This window comes from Cherax quadricarinatus, chromosome 44, assembly GCF_038502225.1.
Source record: "Cherax quadricarinatus isolate ZL_2023a chromosome 44, ASM3850222v1, whole genome shotgun sequence".
Lineage (NCBI taxonomy): Eukaryota > Metazoa > Arthropoda > Malacostraca > Decapoda > Parastacidae > Cherax > Cherax quadricarinatus.
This window is the reverse complement of record NC_091335.1, coordinates 29,143,654-29,168,162: the sequence shown is the minus strand read 5'-3', so window position 1 is coordinate 29,168,162 and position 24,509 is coordinate 29,143,654. Positions and strand designations below refer to the sequence as shown.

The window sequence follows — 24,509 nt, the reverse complement described above, 5'->3', positions numbered from 1 at the left end:
GTGAAACACAGCAAACCATGTAGTACCATAAATCATACGACGGGCGGGAATTGAACTCATGGCGGGTGAGTCGTTAGAATCCAGGCCCGCGTGTGAGGCATTGGGCCAGCTGGCTGCAGTAAGAGTCATACAACTAGGTATATTTATACACCATAGAGAGGTTAGCACAGGCCCCACTGTAACCACCTTTGTGGTGCATAAATATACTTAGTTTGATGAATCTTATTGTAGCCAGGTGGCCCAGTGGCTTACGCGCTGGCCTGGAGTTTTACGACGCACTACGAGTTCAATCCCCGCCCGTGGTATGGTTTGTTTTCAATCGTGTCATTGCGAATTCGTGAGGCATGCAGTACCATTGCAAACGCGCAACCTCAACAATACAATAAACCCACATGGGGATGGAAATCTTTAGCTCCAGGTCTTTCACACTTTTCTCAGGGACTTGGCTCAGGGACTAGACTTGTTGCAAACCTTTGCAATTTCTATATTTTTTTGAAGTGCTTGACAAGGGGTGGGTTCCAAACTGGTCCTGACGTACACGGTACACAGAGTCTTGAGCGATTCCTTACTGAGTTATCGGAACGCTATTCTTAGGTTTGCCAGGCGCCCATATACTCGAGGAGTTATCTAGTTGATATGTGTGTGTGTGTGTGTGTGTGTGTGTGTATGTGTATGTGTGTGTGTGTGTGTGTGTGTGTGTGTGTGTGTGTATGTGTATGTGTGTGTGTGTGTGTGTGTGTGTGTGTGTGTGTGTGTGTATGTGTATGTGTGTGTGTGTGTGTGTGTGTGTGTGTGTGTGTGTGTGTGTATGTGTATGTGTATGTATGTGTGTGTGTGTGTGTGTGTGTGATATAAAAAATTGTACTATTCAAAACTCTATGTGTGTGTGTGTGTGTGAGTGTGTGTGTGTGTGTGTGTGTGTGTGTGTGTGTGTGTGTGTGTGTGTGTGTGTGTGCATATGTGTGTGTGTGTGTGTGTGTGTGTGTGTGTGTGTGTGTGTGTGTGCATATGTGTGTGTGTATATGTGTGCGTGCGTGTGTCTGTCTGTCTGTGTAAGTTTGCAATATTCTCTGTCCAAATCCATCATGGGGGCCCAAGGCTCCCCATATGCTGGTGCAGGGCTCTTGATTCATGGAATTGAAGCTACCTTCCTAGTCATAGGGTCAAACCTGATTACTCTTTCATTCACCCAGGCGCTACGGGTTTACAGCCTCCCAATTAAATTAAAAAGCATATCCTAAATTTTTCCATCAAAAGATGAGACTTAATTTTTTAGCAAATACTGTACAACCCGGAACGTGAATACGAAGCGCACTAAATCCGCCTTCAAAATAAATCAATTTTGCTGCCCATTAAAACAATTACGTTGTAAAATTTAATCAGTAATGGCGCCAACAACTCATCAAATTTGGTAGGGGAGTGACCGAGGCGTGACCGAGGCGTGACCGAGGCGTGACCGAGGCAGAGGTCACAACACGTCGCACCTCACCAGCGTCTCGGCTTATACAACCTACTGATAATAGTTTATATGATAGTCTTAGATTATTATCAGAAGCAGCAGACCTAGAGTATCTGTCTGAAATATTTATTAATGTGTGACATGAGACAGAGTGAGAGAAAGAGTGAGAGAGAGAGAGTGAGAGAGAAAGAGAGAGAGATGAGAAAAATTGAACCTCAAAATTCTACATGCTTTTAAAAAAGGAAATTAATTAGCTAAAGGAAAATGTAATCTCAACTCTTGTGACACACGAAAAGACAATAATTCTTAAGTAACAAGATTTAACTTTAAATTAGGAGGAGCCTCGTAGAAATGTAAATGTCGCTCTTAATAAGCAAAGAGAACTAAACAACACCAACTATCTTAATATATTTAGTCGTAATTATTATCATATATATATATATATATATATATATATATATATATATATATATATATATATATATATATATATATATATATATATATATATATATATATATATCACACATCCTTGTCTAAGGCCTACTTTTACTGGGAAAAAATTTCCCTCTTTCCTAAATACTCTAACTTGAGCCTCACTATCCTCGTAAAAACTCTTCACTGCTTTCAGTAACCTACCTCCTACACCATACACTTGCAACATCTGCCACATTGCCCCCCTATCCACCCTGTCATACGCCTTTTCCAAATCCATAAATGCCACAAAGACCTCTTTAGCCTTATCTAAATACTGTTCACTTATATGTTTCACTGTAAACACCTGGTCAACACACCCCCTACATTTCCTAAAGCCTCCTTGTTCATCTGCTATCCTATTCTCCGTCTTACTCTTAATTCTTTCAATTTTAACTCTACCATACACTTTACCAGGTACACTCAACAGACTTATTATTATTTTTATTATTATCACACCGGCCGATTCCCACCAAGGCAGGGTGGCCCGAAAAAGAAAAACTTTCACCATCATTCACTCCATCACTGTCTTGCCAGAAGGGTGCTTTACACTACAGTTTTTAAACTGCAACATTAACACCCCTCCTTCAGAGTGCAGGCACTGTACTTCCCATCTCCAGGACTCAAGTCCGGCTTGCCGGTTTCCCTGAATCCCTTCATAAATGTTACTTTGCTCACACTCCAACAGCACGTCAAGTATTAAAAACCATTTGTCTCCATTCACTCCTATCAAACACGCTCACGCATGCCTGCTGGAAGTCCAAGCCCCTCGCACACAAAACCTCCTTTACCCCCTCCCTCCAACCCTTCCTAGGCCGACCCCTACCCCGCCTTCCTTCCACTACAGACTGATACACTCTTGAAGTCATTCTGTTTCGCTCCATTCTCTCTACATGTCCGAACCACCTCAACAACCCTTCCTCAGCCCTCTGGACAACAGTTTTGGTAATCCCGCACCTCCTCCTAACTTCCAAACTACGAATTCTCTGCATTATATTCACACCACACATTGCCCTCAGACATGACATCTCCACTGCCTCCAGCCTTCTCCTCGCTGCAACATTCATCACCCACGCTTCACACCCATATAAGAGCGTTGGTAAAACTATACTCTCATACATTCCCCTCTTTGCCTCCAAGGACAAAGTTCTTTGTCTCCACAGACTCCTAAGTGCACCACTCACTCTTTTTCCCTCATCAATTCTATGATTCACCTCATCTTTCATAGACCCATCCGCTGACACGTCCACTCCCAAATATCTGAATACGTTCACCTCCTCCATACTCTCTCCCTCCAATCTGATATTCAATCTTTCATCACCTAATCTTTTTGTTATCCTCATAACCTTACTCTTTCCTGTATTCACCTTTAATTTTCTTCTTTTGCACACCCTACCAAATTCATCCACCAATCTCAGCAACTTCTCTTCAGAATCTCCCAAGAGCACAGTGTCATCAGCAAAGAGCAGCTGTGACAACTCCCACTTTGTGTGTGATTCTTTATCTTTTAACTCCACGCCTCTTGCCAAGACCCTCGCATTTACTTCTCTTACAACCCCATCTATAAATATATTAAACAACCACGGTGACATCACACATCCTTGTCTAAGGCCTACTTTTACTGGGAAAAAATTTCCCTCTTTCCTACATACTCTAACTTGAGCCTCACTATCCTCGTAAAAACTCTTCACTGCTTTCAGTAACCTACCTCCTACACCATACACTTGCAACATCTGCCACATTGCCCCCCTATCCACCCTGTCATACGCCTTTTCCAAATCCATAAATGCCACAAAGACCTCTTTAGCCTTATCTAAATACTGTTCACTTATATGTTTCACTGTAAACACCTGGTCCACACACCCCCTACCTTTCCTAAAGCCTCCTTGTTCATCTGCTATCCTATTCTCAGTCTTACTCTTAATTCTTTCAATTATAACTCTACCATACACTTTACCAGGTACACTCAACAGACTTATCCCCCTATAATTTTTGCACTCTCTTTTATCCCCTTTGCCTTTATACAAAGGAACTATGCATGCTCTCTGCCAATCCCTAGGTACCTTACCCTCTTCCATACATTTATTAAATAATTGCACCAACCACTCCAAAACTATATCCCCACCTGCTTTTAACATTTCTATCTTTATCCCATCAATCCCGGCTGCCTTACCCCCTTTCATTTTACCTACTGCCTCACGAACTTCCCCCACACTCACAACTGGCTCTTCCTCACTCCTACAAGATGTTATTCCTCCTTGCCCTATACACGAAATCACAGCTTCCCTATCTTCATCAACATTTAACAATTCCTCAAAATATTCCTTCCATCTTCCCAATACCTCTAACTCTCCATTTAATAACTCTCCTCTCCTATTTTTAACTTATCCCCCTATAATTTTTGCACTCTCTTTTATCCCCTTTGCCTTTATACAAAGGAACTATGCATGCTCTCTGCCAATCCCTAGGTACCTTACCCTCTTCCATACATTTATTAAATAATTGCACCAACCACTCCAAAACTATATCCCCACCTGCTTTTAACATTTCTATCTTTATCCCATCAATCCCGGCTGCCTTACCCCCTTTCATTTTACCTACTGCCTCACGAACTTCCCCCACACTCACAACTCTCCATTTAATAACTCTCCTCTCCTATTTTTAACTGACAAATCCATTTGTTCTCTAGGCTTTCTTAACTTGTTAATCTCACTCCAAAACTTTTTCTTATTTTCAACAAAATTTGTTGATAACATCTCACCCACTCTCTCATTTGCTCTCTTTTTACATTGCTTCACCACTCTCTTAACCTCTCTCTTTTTCTCCATATACTCTTCCCTCCTTGCATCACTTCTACTTTGTAAAAACTTCTCATATGCTAACTTTTTCTCCCTTACGGTGATGTCACCGTGGTTGTTTAATATATTTATAGATGGGGTTGTAAGAGAAGTAAATGCGAGGGTCTTGGCAAGAGGCGTGGAGTTAAAAGATAAAGAATCACACACAAAGTGGGAGTTGTCACAGCTGCTCTTTGCTGATGACACTGTGCTCTTGGGAGATTCTGAAGAGAAGTTGCAGAGATTGGTGAATGAATTTGGTAGGGTGTGCAAAAGAAGAAAATTAAAGGTGAATACAGGAAAGAGTAAGGTTATGAGGATAACAAAAAGATTAGGTGATGAAAGATTGAATATCAGATTGGAGGGAGAGAGTATGGAGCAGGTGAAAGTATTCAGATATTTGGGAGTGGACGTGTCAGAGGATGGGTCTATGAAAGATGAGGTGAATCATAGAATTGATGAGGGAAAAAGAGTGAGTGGTGCACTTAGGAGTCTGTGGAGACAAAGAACTTTGTCCTTGGAGGCAAAGAGGGGAATGTATAAGAGTATAGTTTTACCAACGCTCTTATATGGGTGTGAAGCGTGGGTGATGAATGTTGCAGCGAGGAGAAGGCTGGAGGCAGTGGAGATGTCATGTCTGAGGGCAATGTGTGGTGTGAATATAATGCAGAGAATTCGTCGTTTGGAAGTTAGGAGGAGGTGCCGGATTACCAAAACTGTTGTCCAGAGGGCTGAGGAAGGGTTGTTGAGGTGGTTCGGACATGTAGAGAGAATGGAGCGAAACAGAATGACTTCAAGAGTGTATCAGTCTGTAGTGGAAGGAAGGCAGGGTAGGGGTCGGCCTAGGAAAGGTTGGAGGGAGGGGGTAAAGGAGGTTTTGTGTGCGAGGGGCTTGGACTTCCAGCAGGAATGCATGAGCGTGTTTGATAGGAGTGAATGGAGACAAATGGTTTTTAATACTTGACGTGCTGTTGGAGTGTGAGCAAAGTAACATTTATGAAGGGATTCAGGGAAACCGGCAAGCCGGACTTGAGTCCTGGAGATGGGAAGTACAGTGCCTGCACTCTGAATGTTGCAGTTTAAAAACTGTAGTGTAAAGCACCCTTCTGGCAAGACAGTGATGGAGTGAATGATGGTGAAAGTTTTTCTTTTTCGGGCCACCCTGCCTTGGTGGGAATCGGCCAGTGTGATAATAAATAATAAAATATATATATGTATATATATATATATATATATATATATATATGCAAAACAATCACTGTGAAAGAGTAGTGAAATTCCAAGCGCTTTCGTGACTACTCACATTGTCAAGGAACTATGAAAGTAATACATCAAAGGAAGGCAATTAAAGGGCTTAGATCACACCTCACAGTCAACTCCCACAACAAAGAAACACCTGACGCGGGACAATACCGGACTCATAAGAAAAGAGGAACACTGCAGTAGGTCCGCTGGTCCAACTAGACAGGTCCTCACGACAACCCACCAACAAATCATTCTACCCAAGAAATAAGGTTTATTATTTGTCCAATGTATTATTAAACTAACCAAATTTTATTAATTATAAATGTATATAATTTATATAAACCTAAGGAAATATTCATATTATTTTCAAAACTGCTTTTTATGAAACAAGATTCAATTATATTCCTGTCGACCATGGACTTGCTTGATACAACTTTCTCAACTTTTTGAAAATCAATTGGATGGTTAAAGTCTCTCAAATGAATAAATAGAGCATTGGAATCTTCTCCAGTTCTAATGCTATATTTATGTTGTTTTAATCTAAGTTCGAGACTTTTACCAGTTTGACCGTAATAAACTTTATCGCAAATTTTACAAGGAATCTTATAGACACATCCGTCAGCATTTTGGGGGGAATTCTTTATCAAAAGTTTTTTTTACTGTATCAAGATTTTTAAATACAACTTTAATATTAAAAGTCTTAAGAAGAGAAGGCATATCAACCAAGTTTTCATGGTAAGGGAGAACCAACATATATTTTTAGTTGAATAAGGTTGGTTGTCCCTTTTTGGGTTGCAAAAAGTATTTCTAGCAATTTTAAATGATTCATCAATTACATTTTTCGGGTATTTCAGATCATTGGCTATTTCATAAATTTTGGATATTTCTTCATCTATGAACTCTGGACTACAAATACGTAAAGCTCTCAAAAATATTGATGAGAAAACAGACAGTTTAACTTTATCTTGATGGGAAGAATAATAGTGTACATAGGAACAGTACTGTTCCTATGTACAATGTTCAATGTTTTTGAGAGCGAATCAAGAGCAACAACTTGCTTGCTCATTAATCTAAATCTGCAAGTTTAATTTAAACAGAGACATAAACAGGAAACAACAGATTAATACCAGTTTTCGTTTTATTTTTGACCAATTTTAACGACTTAATTTAAACGTAAACGATGCTAGAGTTGATCACTAGATGAAGTTTTTAACTCGAGTTTCCAGCTGAGACAACATTTAAGACGCTATTCTGCTTGATTTTCTTAACTTTTCGGAAAATTAATTACGGCTAACTTCTCCCGTGTAAAGTTGTCAATTACTTGCTTTTTCCTTCGTGTCTATACTCTTCTGCATCGCTTGTAAAGATAACTAAAAAACATCACCCAAACAAGGATGTGGTTTCCAGGCACTGGAAACCACATCCTTGTTTGGGTGATGTTTAACTTTAACTCTCCCATGGAAAATATATGTACTACTGTTACTATTATTACTACTACCACTATTGCTCTTACTATTTCTACTACTACTACTACTGCTGCTACTACGAGTACAAATAAGGGCCTTCGCTGCTTGGTGATATACATAAGACAGGTGTGTGTAACTCCCTAACATATTTGAGATTAAACCTGACAGGAGGTGTAGGGGTGATGCGCAGCCTTAATGGCCACTTGTGTAGTAAAGCGGCTTTAAACATAATTAACTTACCAAAGTGTTTGACCCCCAAACAAGGTTAGGACTCGCTGCAACAGTCTTTAAGCCTTATAAAACATTTAGTTGAGAGAGGTCTTATATGTATATGCCAGTTACCATATAAAAAATATAGGCACTGAGGCTTATCCAAATTCTCTACGAGTCTTGTCATAAACTTTATGTATATTTCTATATACATACTACGTCTATCAACGTATACATATATATTTTTTACATGTTGAGAAAAGATATACATGTTAATATTTTAGATTTTAGGACTTAAACACAAATATATTGAAAAATGTAGTCTTTGGCCAGTGCATTGAGGAGGCTGTACACACACACACACACACACACACACACACACACACACACACACACACACACACACACACACACACACACAGATGAGGAGGAGGTGAAGAAACTGCTAAGGGACATCGATACCTCAAAGGCAATGGGACCGGACAACATCTCTCCGTGGGTCCTTAGAGAGGGAGCAGATATGTTGTGCATGCCACTTACCACAATCTTCAACACGTCCCTGGAAACTGGGCAACTACCTGAGGTATGGAAGACGGCAAATGTAGTTCCCATTTTTAAAAAAAAGGAGACAGAAAAGAGGCACTAAACTATAGACCTGTGTCATTGACGTGTATAGTATGCAAAGGTATGGAGAAGATTATCAGGAGGAGAGTGCTGGAGCACCTGGAACGGAACAAGAGTATAAATGCCAACCAGCACGGATTCATGGAAGGCAAATCCTGTGTCACAAACCTTCTGGAGCTAAGGGGAATGTCCTATGAAGAAAGATTAAGGGAAATCGGCCTGACGACACTGGAGGACAGGAGGGTCAGGGGAGACATGATAACGACATATGAAAAACTGCGTGGAATAGACAAGGTGGACAAAGACAGGATGTTCCAGGGAGGGGACACAGAAACAAGAGGCCACAGTTGGAAGTTGAAGACAAAAATGAGTCAGAGAGATATTAGGAAGTATTTCTTCAGTCATAGAATTGTAAGGCAGTGGAATAGCCTAGAAAATGACGTAGTGGAGGCAGGAACCATACACAGTTTTAAGACAAGGTTTGATAAAGCTTATGGAGCGGGGAGAGAGAGGGCCCAGTAGCAACCGGTGAAGAGGCAGGGCCAGGAGCTAAGACTCGACCCCTGCAACCACAAATAGGTGAGTACAAACAGGTGAGTACACACACACACACAAACACACACACACACACACACAAACACACACACACACACCCAGAGCTAAGAGGTATGTCCTTCGAGGAGAGGTTAAGGGAAATCAACCTGACGACACTGGAGGACAGGAGAGATAGGGGGACATGATAACGACATACAAAATACTGAGAGGAATTGACAAGGTGGACAAAGACAGGATGTTCCAGAGATTGGACACAGTAACAAGGGGACACAGTTGGAAGCTGAAGACACAGATGAATCACAGGGATGTTAGGAAGTATTTCTTCAGCCACAGAGTAGTCAGGAAGTGGAATAGTTTGGGAAGCGATGTAGTGGAGGCAGGATCCATACATAGCTTTAAGCAGAGGTATGATAAAGCTCACGGCTCAGGGAGAGTGACCTAGTAGCGATCAGTGAAGAGGCGGGGCCAGGAGCTCGGACTCGACCCCCGCAACCTCAACTAGGTGAGTACAACTAGGTGAGTACACACGCATGCATAAACACGCACGAGCGCACTCATGCCCAAAGACAAGTACGTAAATCTGGATACTGTATGATGAAAGACTAACACGATAAATTGCACAGACATATACTCCCAGTTTTGAAGCAATTATAGAATGATTATAGTGTTTCACTATGTATTGTAATAAACTCTACGGACATGTACACCCGTGTTATACTATGTATTGTAATAAACTCTACGGACATGTACACCCGTGTTTCACTATGTAATGTAATAAACTCTACGGACATGTACACCCGTGTTTCACTATGTATTGTAATTAACTCTACGGACATGTACACCCGTGTTTCACTATGTATTGTAATAAACTCTACGGACATGTACACCCGTGTTTCACTATGTATTGTAATAAACTCTACGGACATGTACACCCGTGTTTCACTATGTAATGTAATAAACTCTACGGACATGTACACCCGTCTTTCACTATGTAATGTAATAAACTCTACGGACATGTACACCCGTGTTTCACTATGTAATGTAATAAACTCTACGGACATGTACACCCGTGTTTCACTATGTGTTGTAATAAACTCTACGGACATGTGCACCCGTGTTTCACTATGTGTTGTAATAAACTCTACGGACATGTACACCCGTGTTTCACTATGTGTTGTAATAAACTCTACGGCGAAGCCCATCCTACCATAAAAATAATTTGCACTATCTTGGGATCATTCTGATGTGCATGTACTACAGTAACTAGACTCTCTTGGCTATTATCACCTCTCTTTCTCTTGCTGTTTATGCCTTTTCTTTTATCACTTGTTTGCTCTAAGAGATAAGATAAGATTTCGTTCGGATTTTTAATCCCCGGAGGGTTAGCCACCCAGGATAACCCAAGAAAGTCAGTGCGTCATCGAGGACTGTCTAACTTATTTCCATTGGGGTCCTTAATCTTGTCCCCCAGGATGCGACCCACACCAGTCGACTAACACCCAGGTACCTATTTGCTGCTAGGTGAACAGGACAACAGGTGTAAGGAATCGTGTCGAAATGTTTCCACCCGCCGGGAATCGAACCCGGGCCCTCCGTGTGTGAAGCAGGAGCCTGGTGGCTAAACACTCACCATGTAATACAATTCCACTTCACTGCAGACTCAACACCTCTCACTACGTGCAAAGTTCCTTTACACCTCCTACTTAATTCTGTTTCCTCCGTCCCTACATCGCTCCCTCCATCCTCCCTTTCTTTCCTTCTTTACACCTGCTCAGAAAATCACCTACTTACCTAGCTTCTATTGCTTGCTTGCTTTCTGGAGTGGCTTACGTGATTTCGTTTTCTTGATGATGAGCGAGCATCATCTGCTCTCTTTCCAGTGACTGCCTGTCTCCAGATGTGTTTGCTCTCTCTCTCTCTCTCTCTCTCTCTCTCTCTCTCTCTCTCTCTCTCTCTCTTCATTGGTACTTATCATTTTCTTGTACGTCGTCGCCTTGTGATTGGTCATTTCTAGGAACTGTTTGGTCATGTGTTTCGTCATTTCAAAAGATTGTCACTCCATGTGGTTGGTCACATTTGAAAGCTAAACCACAATATTTGGTCGGTCACTTCTGCAGATTCAGTCACATTATGCAGTTGTTTACATATGAAGGCAGGATCGTGTCATGTGATTAATCAGATTAGCAAATCGTTGCTATTGAATATTATGATTGTTATGGATCAGATACCATCGACGGAAAGAACGACAAATAGCCCACAAACAGGAGACTGAAAATTATGGTACAATTTCCGTCCGACTTTGCACCAATAACTAATCACAAGTGCAACTACTTAATGATCCAAATCGGATCGATACGTTGTCATACGTTTGATTCTCCTATGTGCAAGTAATTTGTGTATTGTTCCAGTCACATTATTGTGCCCTTCTTTACTCATTGTCTGTGTCTGTGTATGTCTGATATGAGGCTTCTACAATATTCTGCCATCAAAGAGAGGACAGGAGATGCTTTAAACATGTCACGCATTGGAAAATGAAAGACATCTAGGTGTAGGTCGGATGGTATTGCATCGTGTGAAGTTTACCGAGATAATTGTAACGAGAAATCATGAAACCGTGTCAGGAGGCCTAGCTGGTCACCCGATGCCTTGCGCACTGCTGTGTTTGCTACGACTCCAGTTTCATGCTGTGTTTGCTACGACTCCAGTTTCATGCTGTGTTTGCTACGACTCCAGTTTCATGCTGTGTTTGCTACGACTCCAGTTTCATGCTGTGTTTGCTACGACTCCAGTTTCATGCTGTGTTTGCTACGACTCCAGTTTCATACTGTGTTTACTACGACTCCAGTTTCATGCTGTGTTTGCTACGACTCCAGTTTCATGCTGTGTTTGCTACGACTCCAGTTTCATGCTGTGTTTGCTACGACTCCAGTTTCATGCTGTGTTTGCTACGACTCCAGTTTCATGCTGTGTTTGCTACGACTCCAGTTTCATGCTGTGTTTGCTACGACTCCAGTTTCATGCTGTGTTTGCTACGACTCCAGTTTCATGCTGTGTTTGCTACGACTCCAGTTTCATGCTGTGTTTGCTACGACTCCAGTTTCATGCTGTGTTTGCTACGACTCCAGTTTCATGCTGTGTTTGCTACGACTCCAGTTTCATGCTGTGTTTGCTACGACTCCAGTTTCATGCTGTGTTTGCTACGACTCCAGTTTCATGCTCTGTTTGCTACGACTCCAGTTTCATGCTGTGTTTGCTACGACTCCAGTTTCATGCTGTGTTTGCTACGACTCCAGTTTCATGCTGTGTTTGCTACGACTCCAGTTTCATACTGTGTTTACTACGACTCCAGTTTCATGCTGTGTTTGCTACGACTCCAGTTTCATGCTGTGTTTGCTACGACTCCAGTTTCATGCTGTGTTTGCTACGACTCCAGTTTCATGCTGTGTTTGCTACGACTCCAGTTTCATGCTGTGTTTTCTACGACTCCAGTTTCATGCTGTGTTTGCTACGACTCCAGTTTCATACTGTGTTTGCTACGACTCCAGTTTCATGCTGTGTTTGCTACGACTCCAGTTTCATGCTGTGTTTGCTACGACTCCAGTTTCATACTGTGTTTACTACGACTCCAGTTTTATGCTGTGTTTGCTACGACTCCAGTTTCATGCTGTGTTTGCTACGACTCCAGTTTCATGCTGTGTTTGCTACGACTCCAGTTTCATGCTGTGTTTGCTACGACTCCAGTTTCATGCTGTGTTTGCTACGACTACAGTTTCATGCTGTGTTTGCTACGACTCCAGTTTCCACCTACCTAGAGTCTACCTTCCTAGATTCTACCTACCTAGAGTCTACCTACCTAGAGTCTACCTACCTAGAGTCTACCTACCTAGAGTCTACCTTCCTAGAGTATACCTACCTAGAGTCTACCTACCTAGAGTCTACCTACCTTGAGTCTACCTACCTAGAGTTTACCTTCCTAGAGTCTACCTTCCTAAAGTCTACTTACCTAGACTCTACCTACCTAGAGTCTACCTACCAAGAGTCTACCTACCTAGAGTCTACCTACCTCGAGTTTACCTTACTAGAGTCTACCTTCCAAGAGTCTACTTACCTAGAGTCTACCTACCTAGAGTCTAGGCCTGCCTGGGAGTCTACTTGCCTAGAGTCTGCCTGCTTGGGAAGTCTACTTACCTAGAGTCTGCTTCCTGGGAGTCTGCCGCACTTACCTGGAGTCTGCTTACCTGAGTCTACCTAGAGTCTGCCTGGGAGTCTGCCTGCCTGGGGAGTCTGCTGCCTAGGGAGTCTGCTTGCCTGGGGTCTGCCTTGCCTAAGAGTCTGCCTGCCTGAATCTGCTTACCTGGGAGAGGTCTACCACCTGGGGTCTGCCTGCCTAGTCTACCTGCCTGAGGCCTTACCCCTGCTAGGAGGTCTGCCTTACCTGGGAGTCTACCTGCCTGGGAGTCTCCTGTCTGCCTATGAGTCTGCCTGCCTGGGGCTCTGCTGCCAGTGCCACCTGCCTAGAGTCTACCTGGGAGTCTACCTGGCCTCAGTCCTTACCTTGCCTAGACCCTACCTTCCAGAGTCTACTTACCTAGAGTCTCCTACCTCCTTGAAGTCTGGCTACCTAGAGTCTACCTATAGTCTACCCCTTCCTAGAGTCTGCTTACCTGAGTCTACCTTCTTAGAGTCTCCTACTTACCTGAGTCTACCTACATAGATCTACCTACCTAGAGTCTGCCTTCCTGAGTTTTCCTTCCTAGAGTCTACCTGCCTGGGAGTCTGGCAGGTCTAGCCTTCCTTGAGAGTCTTCCTTCCTGTCTTACCTAAGTCCCTGCTTGACCTAGAGTGTCTACCTACCTATTGAGGTCTACCTACCTGGGAGTCTGCCTGCCTGGGGTCTGCCTGCCAGGAGTCTACCCTAGGGGTTTGGGCCAGTCACCTGTTCCTGAGTCTGCCTTCCTAGAGTCTGCCCTTGCCTGGAGTCTACCTACCTAGAATCTACAGTCCTGCTAGTCTACTTGGCCTGGAGTCTACCTCCTAGAGTCTGCCTGCCCAGAGTCTGCTTGCCTAGAGTCTATTTACCTAGGGAGTCTACCTGCCTAGAGAGTCTTCCTACCTGCCAGGGGGCCTACCCCTTCCTAGAGTCTACCTGATCTCCTACCTAAGGTCTACTACACCTAGAGTCTGCCTGCATGGGCAGTCTGCCTAGCCTGAGTCTGCCTGCCTGAGTCTGCCTGCACAAGTCTACCTTCCTGGGGAGTGCAGCCTGGGCTACCTGGGGGCCTGCCAGAGTCTGCTTACCTGAATCTACCTAGCTGCAGAGTCTGGCTACCTGAGTCTACCTAGAGTCTGCTTACCTAGAGTCTACCTTGCCTGGGGAGTCTGCAGCTAGCAGAGTCTACCTGCCTGGGGGTCTGCCTGCCTGGGGTCTGCCTTCCTGGGAACTACTTACCTAGAGTGTACCTACCTTGGGAGTGCCTTACCTGAGTTACCTGCCACCCACCTGCAGTCTGGCCTTCCTGGGAGTCTGCCTTCCCTAGAGTCTACCTTCCTGAGTCTACCTGCTGGGGTCTACCTACCTGAGTCTGCCTACCTGGGGTCTACCTGCCTGCCTAGAGTCCTGCCCACTACCCAGGAGTCTACCTACCTAGAGTCTACCTTGCAGAGTTCTACTTACCTAGAGTCTACCTTCCTAGAGTCTGCCCCTGGATTCTGCCTTCCTGGGAGGTCTACATTGCCTAGAGTCTACTTGCCTGGGAGTCTGTTCCATAGGAGTCTACTTGCCTAGAGGTCTACTTACCTGGGGTCTTACCTACCTGGGGAGGTCTGCCTGCCTGGGAGTCTACCTGCCTGGGAGTCTGCTTGGGCCTGGGTGTACTTGCCTGAGAACCTGTCTGCCTGCCTACCTGAGTCTACCTGTCTAGAGTCTACCTACCTAGAGTCTACCTGCCTAGAGTCTACCTGGGAGTCTGCCTGCTTAGAGTCTGCCTACGGGGATCCAGTCTACGTTTCCTAGATTCTGCTTACCTAGGCGAGTCTACCTACCTAGAATCTACTTACCTAGAGTCTACTTACCTAGAGTCTAGCTTACCTGCAGTGCTTACCTACCTAGGAAGTCTGCCTGCCTGAGCTTACCTACCTTGAGCCTTACCTTGGGAGTCTGCCTGCCTGGGAGTCTGCCTTCCTGGGAGTCTACCTTGCAGCTACCAAGTCTGCACCTTCCTAGGGTCTGCCTACCTAGATTCTACTATCTGGAGTCTACCTACCTAGGGTCTACCCCTGCCTAGAGTCTACCTGGCAGAGTCTGCCTTACATAGTCTGGAGTCTGGCCTACCTGAGTCTGCCTACCACAGAGTCTACCTGCTTAGAGTCTACTTGCATAGAGTCTCCCTACCTTCCTAGAGTCTACTTGCCTGAGTCTACCTTCCTAGAGTCTACATGCCTAGAGTCTACTTGCCTCCAGAGTCTGCCATTCTTCATAGAGTCTACTTCCACCTAGAGTCTACTTACCTGGAACTTGCTTCCTAAGCTACCAGGTCTACCTGCCTGGGAGTCTACCTGCCTAGAGTCTACCTACCTAGAGTCTTACCTTGCCTGGGGAGTCTCTTCCTGGGGCCTACCTGGGAGGTCTGCCTTGCTAGAGTCCTGCCTAGAGTCTACTACCTGAGTCTGCCTTCCTAGGGGTCTACTTACCTGGAGTCTACTACCTGAGTCTACCTTACCTAGAGTCTGCCTTGCCTAGAGTCTGCCTGCCACCGAGGTCTACCTACCTCTAGAGTGTACTCCACCTACCTAGAGTCTACCTACCTGGGAGTCTGCCTTCCTAGAGTCTGCCTGCCTGAGTCTACCTTACCTAGAGTCTGCCTTACCTGGGAGTCTACTTACTCAGAGTCTACTTCCTAGAGTCTACCTGCCTAGAGTCTACCTTCCACCTGGGGAGTCTACCTTCCTAGAGTCTGCTTGCCTAGGGAGTCTACCTTCTAGAGTCTACTTACCTGAGGGGTCTACCTGAACCTGAGTGCTACCTGCCATGGGAGTCTACCTTGCCACCTACCTTGAGTCCTGCTTACCTGAGTCCTACCTGCCTAGAGTCTACCTAGCCTGAGGGGTCTGCTTGCCTGTCTGCCTGCCACCCGGTCTGCCTGCCTAGGGAGTCTGCCTGCCTTTAGGGGTCTAGCCTGCCTGGGAGTCTGCCTGCCTGGAAGTCTGCCTGCCTCCAGATCTACCTACATTAGAGTGTACCTGCCTAGTAGTCTCTTACCTTACCAGAGTCTACCTTCCTAGAGTCTGCCTTACTCAGAGTCTACTTACCTGAGTATTCTGCTTACCTCCTGAGAGTCTATTTGCCAGACTCCCTCTTAGGTCTGTCCTACTACCTGAGTCTACTGCCCCGCCTAAGTCTGCCTGCCTGGGGAAGTTTGCCTTGCCTCCAAGGTGCTGGGAGTCTGCCTTCCTGGGGAGTCTGCTTGCCTAGTGTCCTACCTAGAGTCTCAGCTCCTAGGAGTCTGCCTGGGGAGGGTCTACTTGCCTAGGGGAGTCTGCTTGCCTGACGGTCTGCCTACCTGGGAGTCTACATGCCTAGCAGGGGGTTTACCTGCCAACCCTAGAGTTTCTACCTTCCTAGAGTCTACCTGCCTGAGTCTACCTGCCTTAGAGTCTTACCTTCCAGAAGTCTACTCACCTAGAGTCTACCTTCCTAGAGTCTACCTTCCTAGAGTTCTGCTTACCTAGAGTCTACCTTACCTGAGAGTCTACCTACCTAAGAGTCTTACCTACCTAGAAGTTTCCACCTTCCTAGAGTCTGCCTTACCTGGAGTCTACCTTCCCCTGAGAAGTCTGCTTACCTAGAGTCTACAAGTCTACTTACCTGAAGTCTACCTTGCCCTGTCCCTACTTGCAGTCTGCCTACCTAGAGTCTGCCTTACCTGGGGCAGTACTACTCCTAGAGTCTGCCTACCTAGAGGTCTACCTTGCCTGGGAGTCCTTACCTTACCTGGGGAGTGTCTACCTAGAGTCTACTTCTGGTCTACCTACCTAGAGTCCTGCTTACCATAGAGTCTACCTACCTAGAGTCTGCCTTACCTAGGAGTTCTGCCTGCCTAGAGTGCCTCCTGCCTACTGATCCCCTGGAGTCTGCCTTCCTCCAGTCTGTACTGAGTCTGCCTACCTGGGGAGTCTGCCTTACCTGAGTGGCACCCCTACCAGAGTCTGCCTGCCTGGGGAGTCTGCCTGCCTGGGACCTTGGGGTCACCTCCTGATCTAGGGGGTTTGCCTTAGAGTCTACTTGCCTAGAGTCCTGCTTACCTGGGGTCTGCCTCTGGGAGCTGCCTGCCTAGAGTCTGCCTGCACCTCCAGAGTCTGCCTGCCTGGGGAGGTCTGCCTGCCTCCCGGGGAGTTTCTTACTGGCCAGTCTGCCTTCCAGGAGTCTCGCCTACCTGGGGTACTGCCTGCCTGGGGAGTCTGGCCTGCCTAGAGTCACCTACCTAGAGTCTACCTTACCTAGAGTCTGCCTTACCTGAGGTCTACTGCCTTCTTAGGGGTCTACCTTGCACTAGGTCTACCTACTAGGTAGGTCTACCTACCCCTGAGTCTACCTTACTAGTCTACCACCTTGAGTCTACCTAGTAGAGTCCCTGGGACCTGCAGTCTGGCCTTGCCTTGAGTGCCTACCTTCCTGGGAGTCTACCTTACCTAGAAGGTCTACCTTCCTAAGGAGTCTACCTACCTGGGAGTCTGCCTGCCTAGAGTCTAGCCTGCCTAGAGGTCTACCTAGAGTCTACTTACCTGAAGTCTGCCTACATAGAGTCTGGCCTTCCTTGAGTCTACTTGCCTAGAGTCTACCTACCTAGAGTCTGCATGCCTAGAGTCTGCCTTAGCTAGAGTCTACTCACCTAGAGTCTGCCTACCTCTAGAGTCTACTTCCTCCAGGTATTTGCCTGGGAGTCTACCTACCTGGAGTCTTGGCTACCTGGGACCACCTGGAGTCTGCTTGCCTAGAGTCTGCCTTCTATGGAGTCTAACTGCCTGGGAGTCTGCTTCATAGGGGAGTCTGCCTACCTGAGTCTACCTACCTAGAGTCTACCTACACAGAGTCTGCCTGCCTGGGGAGGTTTACCTTCCTAGGAATCTACCTTCCTAGAGTCCTACTTGCCTGAGCTACCTACCTAGTGTCTGGCTGCCTAAGTCTACCTCCTGGGGAGTCTCCTGAGTCTACCTTCCCTAGAGTCTGCCACTTGCCTAGAGTCTGCCTCATTGAGTCTGCCTGCCTAGAGTCTGCCTGCCTAGAGTCTACCTGCCTCCGAGTGTACCTACCTTAGAGTTTCTGCCTTCCAGGGAGTCTGCCTGCCTAGAAGTCTGCCTTACCTAGAGTCTGGCCTTCCCTAAGGGAGTCTATCCTACCTAGGGTCCTACCTACCTAGAGTCTACTGCCTTAGAGTCTGCCTACATGGAGTCTGCCTTCCCTAGGGAGTCTACTTACCTGGGAGATTCCTGCTTTACCATAGGAGTACCTACCTACCTAGAGTCCTACTTACCTAGAGTCTACTTACCTGAGTCTACCTTCAGGAGTACCTTCCTGGGGAGTCTACCTTACCTAGGAGTCTGCCTTGCCTAGAGTCTGCTACCTAGAGGTCTAGGCTTACCTAGAGTCTACCAAGGGGTCTGCTTACCTAGGAGTCTACCTGCCTCAGAGTCTACCTATCCTAGAGTCTACCTACCTAGAGTCTGCCTACCTAGGGGTCTGACCTTGCCTAGGGGAGTCTGCCTGCCTTGGGGAGTCTCCTGCCTACCTAGAGTCTACGTTACCTAGAGTCTGCTTGCCTAGAAGTCTACCTTTAGATTCCTACCTTCCAGAGTCCTGCCTAGAGGTCTGCTTGCCTAGGTCTGCTTACCTAGACTGCCTGGGACCTGCCTGGGAGTCTGCCTGCCTGGGAGTCTGCCACCTACCTTGGAGTCTCCTGCCTACATAGGTTTGCAGCTGAGGTCTAGGTTCCTGAAGTCTTGCTTAGTGGGGCCTCTGCCTGCCTGCCGGAGTCTGGCCTGCCTAGAGTCTGCCTACCTGAGTCTGCCTACCTGGAGTTTTAGTTCTGATTCCTTACCTTCCCCAGAGTCTGCTTGCCTAGGAGGTCTGCCTGCACGAGGGGGTCTAGCCTACCTAGGTGTCTACCTAGGAGTCTACTTACCTGGGGAGGTCTACCTTGCCTGGAGTCTGCTGCCTTCCTTAGAGTCTGCCTTCCACTGGGAGTCCTACCTACCTGGGGAGTCTACCTGCCATAGAGTGTACTGCCTTGAGTCTGGGGCCTTCCTGTCCTCCGCACCTGGAGTCTGCCTTGCCTAGGGGAGGTCTGCCTTGCCTGGGGTCTGCTTGCCATGCAGTCTACCTTCTGAGTCTACTTGCCTAGAGTCTACCTTACCTAGAGTCTACCTGCCAGGTGTAGTCTGGCCTGCCAGTCTGCCTTGCCTAGAGTCTGCTTACAGTCTGCCTAGTCTACTTACCAGCCTAGAGTCTGCTGCCTACCTAGAGTCTTCCTACCTGCCTGAGTCCACTTGGACCTGAAAGTCTGCTTACCTAAGGGGTCTGCTACCTACCAGGGGAATCCTGCTTGCCTGGGGGGCCTGCCTGCCTGGGAGTCTGCCACTGACCACTAGAGTCTACTTGCTTGCCTAGAGTCTACCTGCCTGCAGTCTGGCCTGCCTGGGAGTCTGCCTGTCTATGAGTCTGCCTGCCTAGAGTCTGCCAATATCTAGTGTCTGGGGCCTGCCTTAGGGAGTCCTGCCTAAGTAGTCTACCTTCCTAGAGTCCTTCCTGAGTCTACTTGCCTAGAGTCTACCTTCCTGGGGAGGTCTGCCTTCCTGGGAGTCTACTTTACCTAGATGGGGTACTTGCTTAGTGGGGGTCTGCCTCTCTAGAGTCTACCTGCCTAGAGTCTACTACCTGCCTGAGTCTCACCTGCCTAGAGTCTGCCTTCCTAGGGGATCGCCTTCCTGGAGTCTACCTTTACTGAGGTCTACCTAGCCTAGAGTCTAGCTACCTGGGAGTCTGCTACCTAGAGTCTGCTTACCTAGAGTCTACCTTGCTTAGAGTCTGCCTGCCTAGAAGTCTGCCTGCCTCAGGTCTGCCTGCCTGGGGCTTGTTTACCCACCCAGTTTGGCCTTGCCTGAGTCTACCTGCCATTGAGTCCTACCTTACCTAGAGTCTACCTTACCTAGAGAGTCTACCTCACCTAGAGTCTACCTTCCTAGAGTCTATCCTGCCTGGAGGTCTGCCTGCCTAGGAGGTCTACCTACTAGAGTCTGCCTACCTGAGTCTTGCCTGCCTAGAGTTTCTGCCTACCTAGAGTCTGCTGCCTAGAGTCCTACCTGAGTCTGCCTTCCTGGGAGTCTGCTTACCTAGAGAGTCTACTTACCTCAGAGTCTACCTGCCTAGAGTCTGCCTTACATAGAGTAACTGCAGTCTGCCTTCCTAGGGGTCTTACTTGCAGGTCTGCCTTCCTGAAGGTCCTGCCTACCTGGAGGTCTGCCTGCCTGGGGGTTCCTGCTTGCCTAGTCTACTTGCCTGGGCCTGGAGTCTGGGGCTGCCTGGGGCTAGTCTGCCTGCCTAGAGTCTGCCTTGGCCTGGGGTCTGCCTACCTAGAGGTCTACTGCCTGCCCTAGAGTCTACCTTCCTAGAGTTCTACCTTACCTGAGTCTGCCTACCTAGAGTCTACCTACCTAGGAGTCTACCTTGCCTGAGTCCTACCTTCTAGAGTCTACCTTGCCTAGGCTACTTGCCTGGGGTCTACCTGCCATGAGTCTGCCTACACAGTCTGCCTACTAGAGTCTCCACCTACCTGGAGTCTACTACCTAGTCTGCCTTACCTGGGGGAGTGCCTACCTTCCTAGAGTCTGCATTCCTAAGTCTGCCTACCTAGAGTCTGCCTCCTAGGGAGTCTCTTACTAGGGCAGAGTCACCTAGAAGTCTACCTTACCTAAGGAGTCTGCCTACCTAGAGTCTACCTTCTAGAATCTGCCCACTTTGCAGGTCTGCCTAGACCTGGGAGGGGTCTGCCTGCCTATTGCCTTCCTGGGAGTCCTGCCCCTTGCCTGGGACAGTCTGCCTTGCTTGGGGAGTCTGCCTGGGCCTGAGTCATACTTGCCCCTAGATCTACTGCCTGGGAATCACCTTACCAGTCACCTGGAGTCTACCTGCCTGGGAGTCTGCCTGGCCAGAGAGTCTGCCTACATAGAGTCTACCTTCCTGGGGTTGTGCCTACCTCAGCCTAAGTCTACCTTCCTAGAGTGCTACCCATCTGGTGTCTACTTACCTGGAAGTCTACCTGCCTAGTGTCTGCCTACCACCAGTCTACTTGCCTGAGTCTACCTTCCTAGAGTCTACCTGCCTCGGGAGTCTTACCTACCATGAGTCTGCCTTCCTAAGTCTGCTGCCTAGGTCTACCTCCTGGGGAGTCTACTTACTAGAGGTCTGCTACTAGAGTCTACCTCTGGGGAGTCTACCTTACACGGGAGTCTGCCTGGGAGTCCTACTTACCTGGAGTCTACTGCCTACCTAGTCTACTTACCTGGGGAGTCCTACTTACCTGGAGAGTCTGGGACCTGCCTAGAGGTCTACTTGCCTGGGATCTACTTACCATAGGGGAGTCCTAGAGTCTACCTTCCTAGAGTCTACTTACCAAGAGTCTACTTACCTAGAGTCTACTTACCTAGAGTCTACCTATCTAGATTCCACCTTCCTAGAGTCTACTTACCTAGAGTCTACCTACCTAGAGTCTAGCTACCTAGAGTCTACCTAGAGTCTACTTACCTAGAGTCTACCTTCTTAGAGTCTACCTACCTAGAGTCTACCTACCTAGAGTCTACCTACCTACAGTTTACCTACCCTGAGTTTACCTTCCTAGAGTCTACCTACCTTGAGTCTACCTTCCTAGAGTCTACCTTCCTAGAGTCTACTCACCTAGAGTCTACCTTCCTAGAGTCTACCTACCTAGGGTCTACCTACCTAGAGTCTACCTACCTAGAGTCTACCTACCTAGAGTCTTCCTACCTAGAGTTTACCTTCCTAGAGTCTACCTACCTAGAGTCTACCTTCCTAGAGTCTGCCTTCCTAGAGTCTACTTACCTAGAGTCTACCTTCCTAGAGTCTACTTACCTAGAGTCTACTTACCTAGAGTCTACCTCCCTAGAGTCTACCTACCTAGAGTCTACTTACCTAGAGTCCACTTACCTAGAGTCTACCTACCTCTAGTCTACCTACCTAAAGCCTACTTACCTAGAGTCTACCTACCTAGAGTCTACCTTCCTAGAGTCTACCTACCTAGGGTCTACCTACCTAGAGTCTACCTACCTAGAGTCTACCTACCTAGAGTCTTCCTACCTAGAGTTTACCTTCCTAGAGTCTACCTACCTTGAGTCTACCTTCCTAGAGTCTACCTTCCTAGAGTCTACTCACCTAGAGTCTACCTTCCTAGAGTCTACCTACCTAGGGTCTACCTAACTAGAGTCTACCTACATAGAGTCTACTTACGTAGAGTCTACTTACCTAGAGTCTACCTCCCTAGAGTCTACCTACCTAGAGTCTACTTACCTAGAGTCCACTTACCTAGAGTCTACCTACCTCTAGTCTACCTACCTAAAGCCTACTTACCTAGAGTCTACCTACCTAGAGTCTACCTTCCTAGATTCTACCTACCTAGACTCTACCTACCTAGAGTCTACCTACCTAGAGTCTACCTTCCTAGAGTATACCTACCTAGAGTCTACCTACCTAGAGTCTACCTACCTAGAGTCTACCTACCTAGAGTTTACCTTCCTAGAGTCTACCTTCCTAGAGTCTACTTACCTAGACTCTACCTACCTAGAGTCTACCTACCTAGAGTCTACCTACCTAGAGTCTACCTACCTCGAGTTTACCTTACTAGAGTCTACCTTCCTAGAGTCTACTTACCTAGAGTCTACCTACCTAGAGTCTAGCTACCTAGAGTCTACCTAGAGTCTACTTACCTAGAGTCTACTTACCTAGAGTCTACTTACCTAGAGTCTACCTTCTTAGAGTCTACCTACCTAGAGTCTACCTACATAGAGTCTACCTACCTAGAGTCTACCTTCCTAGAGTTTACCTTCCTAGAGTCTACCTACCTAGAGTCTACCTTCCTTGAGTCTACCTTCCTAGAGTCTACTTACCTAGAATCTACCTTCCTAGAGTCTACCTACCTAGAGTCTACCTACCTAGAGTCTACCTACCTAGAGTCTACCTACATAGATTCTACCTTCCTAGAGTCTCCTTACCTAGAGTCTACCTTCCTAGAGTCTACATACCTAGAGTCTACTTACCTAGAGTCTACCTCCCTAGAGTCTACCTACCTAGAGTCTACTTACCTAGAGTCTATTTACCTAGAGTCTACCTACCTAGAGTCTTCCTACCTAGAGCCTACTTACCTAGAGTCTACCTACATAGTCTAACTACCTAGAGTCTACTTACATAGAGTCTACCTACCTAGAGTCTACCTACCTAGAGTCTACCTACCTAGAGTCTACCTACCTAGAGTTTACCTTCCTAGAGTCTACCTTCCTAGAGTCTACTTACCTAGAGTCTACCTACCTAGAGTCTAGCTACCTAGAGTCTACCTAAAGTCTACTTACCTAGAGTCTACTTACCTAGAGTCTACCTTCTTAGAGTCTACCTACCTAGAGTCTACCTACCTAGAGTCTACCTACCTAGAGTGTACCTACCTTGAGTTTACCTTCCTAGAGTCTACCTACCTAGGGTCTACCTACCTAGAGTCTACCTACCTAGAGTCTACCTACCTAGAGTCTACCTACCTAGAGTCTACCTGCTTAGAGTCTACCTACATAGAGTCTACCTTCCTAGAGTCTACTTACCTAGATTCTACCTTCCTAGAGTCTACCTACCTAGAGTCTACTTACCTAGAGTCTACTTACCTAGAGTCTACCTTCCTAGAGTCTACTTACCTAGAGTCTACTTACCTAGAGTCTACCTACCTAGAGTCTACCTACCTAGAGTCTACTTACCTAGAGTCTACTTACCTAGAGTCTACCTACCTAGAGTCTACCTACCTAGAGCCTACTTACCTAGAGCCTACCTACCTAGAGTCTAACTACCTAGAGTCTACTTACCTAGAGTCTACCTACCTAGAGTCTACCTACCTAGAGTCTACCTACCTAGAGTCTACCTACCTAGAGTCTACCTACCTAGAGTCTACCTACCTAGAGTCTACCTACCTAGAGTCTACCTACTTAGAGTCTACCTAAGTAGTCTACCTTCCTAGAGTCTACTTACCTAGAGTCTACTTACCTAGAGTCTACTTACCTAGAGTCTACCTATCTAGAGTCTACCTACCTAGAGTCTACCTACCTAGAGTCTACCTACCTAGAGTTTACCTTCCTAGAGTCTACCTTCCTAGAGTCTACTTACCTAGAGTCTACCTACCTAGAGTCTAGCTACCTAGAGTCTACCTAGAGTTTACTTACCTAGAGTCTACTTACCTAGAGTCTACCTTCTTAGAGTCTACCTACCTAGAGTCTTCCTACCTAGAGTCTACCTACCTACAGTCTACCTACCTTGAGTTTACCTTCCTAGAGTCTACCTACTTAGAGTCTACCTTCCTAGAGTCTACCTTCCTAGAGTCT

General features: G+C 46.5%; 1 protein-coding gene across 1 annotated transcript in view; it reads right to left on the bottom strand.

Moving 5' to 3' along the window:
• The window catches only part of LOC128697331 (metalloreductase STEAP4), an 83,067-nt gene that overhangs the window by 6,516 nt on the left and 52,042 nt on the right, over positions 1-24,509 (bottom strand). The gene's annotated exons all lie outside the window — the stretch shown is intronic.